Below are 6,477 nucleotides of genomic sequence, written 5' to 3' on the forward strand. Positions count from 1 at the left end.
AAAGATGGGTAAGAACCAAGCCTTGCATTCCAAAAAGACGTGTTTGCGAAGTATGTAGCACTATAAATACATGACAGTAGATGTTGGATTAGTGATCAATCGTTAGCCTTGCTTAGCCAATAAGGATACAGTGAATTTGCAAAGATCACGAAATTCCAATCCACAAAGATTCCTTGGAGTACACAAATCACTCCATTTACACCAATAGATTCCCCGTCTAGTCGAGCTCTTTTGGTACCAGAAATGACACATAATTGATTCCAACTTTAAGCAAAGAGCCTTAGAAAATAAAAAAATGACATTGACTAAGCTAGAAGTGCCTATAGAACAGCTCTAATGAAGACTTCTCGACCTCCCTAAGATTGTAATAGCCCGGTTTTAGTTAAATCAGAATAGTGGCTTTAGAAGTGGTTCAGGACTTAACCAATATCTCAAAAAAAATTTAGAACACTTAGAAAATTTTACAAAATATAGGGGACACATGCCCGTGTGGCCCGACTGTGTGCATCACACGGCCAATGACACGTCCGTGTTACAGACCTTGTGGACATTCGGATGAGATTACTTGGACGTGTCCCAGCTTGTATCTGACCTCGTTTAAATCTCTAACTTTGGTCACATGGCCAAGCACACGCCTGTGTGACCAGCCCGTGTGCCCTTCAAAATGGCATCACACGCCCGTGTGCATGGTCGTGTGCTAGGCCGTGCCAAACCTGTAGGGTATACTGTAACACCCCTTACCCATGTCCGACTCCAGGATAGGGTACGAGGCATTACCGGGTTTTAGCATACACATACATGAAAAATCGGGCCATAAAACTTTAACCAATTTAAAAATATTCAAACACAAGCATATTGTCCCTCAAACGAGCCTATGAGGCCCAAAATATACCTTGGGGGTGGTCAGGGACTAAAACAAAAAATTCAAAAAATTTGGGAAATTTTCTTTAATACAGCGCCACACGCCCGTGTGAGACAGGGGACACGCACATGCAATCTCGACACACCCATGTTCTCCAGCCTTGTAACTCTCTGACTATGACGTCATGTAACACCCCAAACCTGGCCCAGACGTTATGGCCGAATCTGGCGTGTCACATTAAAGTGTTTTAGCGAAAACCGTGTTTTCATTAAAAACCCTTCTTAAAATAAAAGAAACCCTAATTAACTAAAAAAAATCTTTCAGTTACGAAAGCCTTGTTTAAAACTTTTGATTTTTTAAAAAAAACTTAGTTGCAGAAACGTAGAAAACATACTATAATTTAAGAAATCCATGTTCAACTTCTCGTAATTACAATGAAAATAATAATAATAATTCAAGTAATAATAACATAATGAAAACTTTATTACAATCTGGTCTGAACATACTTAAAAAGAAATAAAAACTTAAATGCTTAAAAAAAACCAAGTCCAAATTATCTTACTAACCGGCCACCCAGAGTCCCTCCAAACATCGAACCTTCTACTGAGCATCACCTGAAAATAAAATAAAAGAGAGGGGTGGGTTTTCGCAAACTTAGTGTGTACAACCCTCGGCAAAAACAAGTATTAAAAAAAAACATCATTCATCAATCATGCAATGCAATCTCATCCAAATTATCCATCTGCTACACACCAGCTCCGTCCCTCATCACACCATGTGGGGATATGAATATCGACCCACCCAGCCCACACAGCATGGTAGCCCGGTTGTGAAACTACCTTCATTTACATATTGGGCTTTAAAAGCCGTCGGTGAATCCACGATTGTCAAGCAACCATGCGATCCTCATATACTTCCTCCGATCCATAATTCCCACCCATATACAACCTAAGCAGAATATTATATGTATGCATGGCACATCCATAAAACTTACATGCTACACGTAGGGGTATTTTGGTTATTTTCGCCCTTAGGGGCATTTCGGTAATTTTTCCATAATTGCGGTTTTCACTTACCTTGGCCAGTTAATGAGTCCTGTGAGCTAAGATGAATGAACACTGTGCACCAGGTAGGATTCCAGAGAAGAGGAGGTGAGTCATTAAGACCACTTAAGTACCAAGCTCTCTCTAGATCCAATCCTAGACATGCATATACCCGTTGCCACACCTTAACCCTTTGACTTGTCCACGATCGCAATATATAAATTAAGTCTTATGTGGATATCATATACTAGGCCCAAAACCCCTTACAAAGCCCAAACAATTTCACATACATGTATCTGGCCCATTAAGCCCAATCATATTCATATGGCCCATTAGGCCCAAATCACCTGTATATGGCTCATTAGGCCCAAATCACATTTATATGGCCCGTTAGGCCTAGTCACATTTATATTCATGCTCACATACAAGTTCCTATCACATAGCATCAATATTTAGTTTTTGCCTATTATGGGCCCAATAGCCCATCGGGCCCATTTAGCCCATTTCGGCCCATATAGCCAAATCACAACCCAAGTCCACAGAATCACCCGTGGGCCTCAAGAAACTTATTGGTCTCCCCCTTACGAGTTTTTGCGCACTCGCAATACCACCATAGCCAAACTTTCGGCTTTTTGATTTTTCAACTTTTCGGCATTTCGGCTTTTGCCGATACATAATGTGTGTGCAATGTATGTACACACCTGGTAAGCAAGCGTGATGCGATCTCCTTAGCCCAAACCTACAATCGATATCACTCAAAGATTAATCTTACATACTTATCGAATACTTTACCAAAAGCTAGAATCTCACATTAACCTTACCTTGCGCAATAAGTATAACAACCCCTTCACTAACCACGATCAACTCCTAGATCTACACCAATCATAACTATTAACACCAGAATAATAGGTGACTCATATCCAACACAAGTCCCCTTACCTTACTATGGCTATTCGGCCAACCTTAGCCAATGGATGAGGAATACATACCAAAATCACAAACACCTAAAGAGCAATTTGGCAGAGAGCTAATATCCGAGATTCGATACTAATTCCCTACCAAATTTGATTGAAAGAGTGAGGGACAATAATCTATACCTAGCAAAGAAAATCGATTGGAAGAGCAACACTTACACTAGATTCAGTCAAAGAGTATTCATCCCTTGGGAGATTCGACTTTTCAGCTTTTCTAACTTAGTATGGTGAATAAGGTTTATTTGGTACAGATTAAAAAAGAAGAGTAGAAGAAGAAATCGGCTAAGTGAAACAAAGAAAATTGTGTAGAGAAGAATAGAAATCGGAAGGAAGAAAAGAAAGAAAAACAAAAGGGTTTTCGGCTTTTTGGATCTTGAAAAGAAAAGGGTTTTCGACTTTTGGAGAAAGGGGTTTCTGGCAACACGGTGAAGAAGAATTTCGGCAGTAGCCTGGAAACCTTGTATTCGGCCCCTATTTATAGCCCTTATAGCTGAATTTTCCAAGCCCAATTCCCAATTCGGCTCCACCACTTCTCCCTTCTCATCTCCTCATTTTTCTCCCTGATAACCCCTTGATCCTTTCCTTAATTTTCCCTTCTGAACACTCCCCTTAGAGTCCATCTTCGCGCCACTTTCATCCTTTTAGAAGGCGTAAATTAAACTTCTAAAACACAAAACTAGGATTCGAACCTTGGAACTAATGGCACCTCCCTGCACTCTAAGTGGCGTCACTTAGCCACTCTTCCACAAGCCTTTTTGATGCTATTTTTCCCCTATTTTTATTTAAAAGCCCACCTACTTACCAACCCTGATTCTTTTAATAATTAAGCTATAATTTCATTTATTCCTAGGTTTGAACTCAAACCTTAATTAAGACCTACTATAATTATCACATGGCTAGGAACATAAAACACAATTTTTATCAAAACCGAAAAATAAATAAAGTTTTGAATTTCAGAATTTTTGGGGCGTTACACGTCAACACCAATTTAGGGTCCAACGGCCGTATCACATGCCCGGGTGGCCAAACCGTGAGGTCAATTAAAAATAAATGATTTTTTCATAAAATGTAGCAGACTATACACGGCCAGAGCACATGCCCATGTGGGTAAGTCGTGTCTCTCACATGGCTAAGACACACGCCTGTATCTTAGCCCATATGTTTACTATTGGGCATACTGACTTGCAAAATTTAGGTACAGGGGACATACGGCCATTCAACACGCCCATCGGGCAGATTGTGTGTCACACACAGTCTAAATACATACCCATTGATACGTGATATTCGCGACAGGTTTTAAAAATTTATAATTAATCGTTCTTGAAACTAACTATTATCACGATTAAGGAAAATGTACCTATCGAACAGTAGTATAGCTTTAGCAAGACCGGATTGTCGAACCCAAAGGAGTAGTACTACTAATTACTTTCTTTTTATTATCTAGCCTAAAAATTAAGGGATTTGTTTATCTAAACTTGTAATATCCTGAATTAGGGCTTAATCGAAATAGTGATTTTGTGACCATAAATCCGAGATAGAAATAATTATTTTATAATTATTTTGATGATTATGATATGATTGCATGACTGTGTGAAAATTTCATGATGAAATTCTATGCCTAAAGTGCTTAAATTGAAAGTAGGGACTAAATCGAATAAGTTGCAAAATTTGCATTCTAGAAGTTTTTAGTATGAAATTGCATTGAAATATTAATTAGGAGATCTTAAATAGCAATTTGACCAATTTTAAGTTCATGGACAAAATTAGGACATGGAAGGAATTTTTGAAAGTTTAGTAGTAAGGGCATTTTGGTCATTTAGTTATTAAAATGAATTAAAACAAAATTAAAAGCCAATTTTGTCCATCTTCTTCATTAGGCGAAATTTCAAGGGTTCTCCATAGTTAGGGTTTGTTTCAAGCTTCCAAGCTCCATAATCAAGAGAAACGAGATTCAAGTCGCGATTGAGGAAAAGAAAAGATTGTAGACTAAATTGCAAAATCTTTATATTTTGGTACCAAGGTAAGTTCATGTGTAAATAATGTAGCATAATTGTTATTTTTAAGTTATTGATGTTAATTATATGATACGCTGATTTTTAATCGTGAAATATTATGCTTTGTGGTTAATGTTGAGTAATATGCAAATTATGTTTACTACTTGATAAATATGAATTGCTATCGAGTATCGGTTCCGATATTCCATGGAAGACGACAAATGTGAGATCGAGGGAAAAAGCCCGTTTGAACCTTAGGAATAAATTAGGATACAAGTGACATGTCACTAGGATGGTTGAGCATCCGAACTCGTTGAGTCGAGTCCGAGTTCACTTATGGATACGAATGTCCGAACTCGTTGAGTTGAGTCCGAGTTCGTGAGATGTAACTAGGCATCCGAACTCGTTGAGTTGAGTCCGAGTTCACTTATGGATGTGAACGCCCGAGCTCGTTGAGTTGAGCCCGAGTTCACTTAGGGGCGGGTTACATGATTTCTTGATTACATATGAGGCACTTATGTGCAAATTATCCGTGTATTCGAGTTGTATTCCGATGTGTTCAACGGGTGAAATTTCTAGTGAAATGAAAGAACACTTAATATGCAAGCGACGTATTGGTAAGTGTTGTGAAATGGACACTTTGGACAGGTATGTTCTTAACCCTTGGGTTGATAATAGATACAACAACGATAAGGTGGTAAGATGAAGAATGATATTTAGAAATATGACATATGTTTTGGTGATACCATGCTAAAGTTGTTTGGTATATTTGTATTGTTATGTTACTTGTTATTTACATATGAACTTACTAAGCATTTATGCTTACTCCTCCTCTTTATTTATGTAGTTTTGAACAAGCCAGCTCGGGAATCGGGACGGGTCGAAGGTTCGATCACACTATCTAAAGGACTTTCATCCGGTAAATGGCTTGTAAAACTTAAGTATGGCATGTATAGCAATATACTTATTTTGTGTAAATAATTTTATGATATAGCCATGATTGGTTGAGAAAATGTTTGATATTGATAAGTCATGGTGATGGTTAAATTTAGATCATGTTTGATATCATGGAAGTTTAATAGGTTATCTAGTTCATAACAACTCATGAAAAGATGAAATTTGCCTTAAAACAGAATATTGCTACAGCAATGACATGAATTTGAAAAATCACTAAAAATAGCATAAATAGAACTAAATGATGAGTAAGTTATTAAATTGAAGCTTAATGAGTCTATTTTCATGTGGATTGAACAAAACAGGCATATAAATTATATTTTATGAGATATTTAAACTTTTGTGAAACAGGGCTAGAGTGATCTCTGGATCCCCTATTATGACTTTACAAATTCATAATAGAATTTACAAAAATAATTAGAAGTTTTTCTTTATATGTACGGATTCCTTATTGAGTCTAGTCTTAAGAGAAACAAGCGTCATAGTCATTGAAATTCTGTATAGAGAGATATCTGATTCGAAATTCACAAAGAACAGAGTAGTTGAACCCTAAAACAGGGGAGACTTTAACTAATAAACTGTAGTAATTAGCCCAACCAAAAATTCTATAAAAAAAATAGTAAATATATATATGAGTTTAGATTTATGGA

This window comes from Gossypium arboreum, chromosome 7 (genome assembly GCF_025698485.1).
Source record: "Gossypium arboreum isolate Shixiya-1 chromosome 7, ASM2569848v2, whole genome shotgun sequence".
Lineage (NCBI taxonomy): Eukaryota > Viridiplantae > Streptophyta > Magnoliopsida > Malvales > Malvaceae > Gossypium > Gossypium arboreum.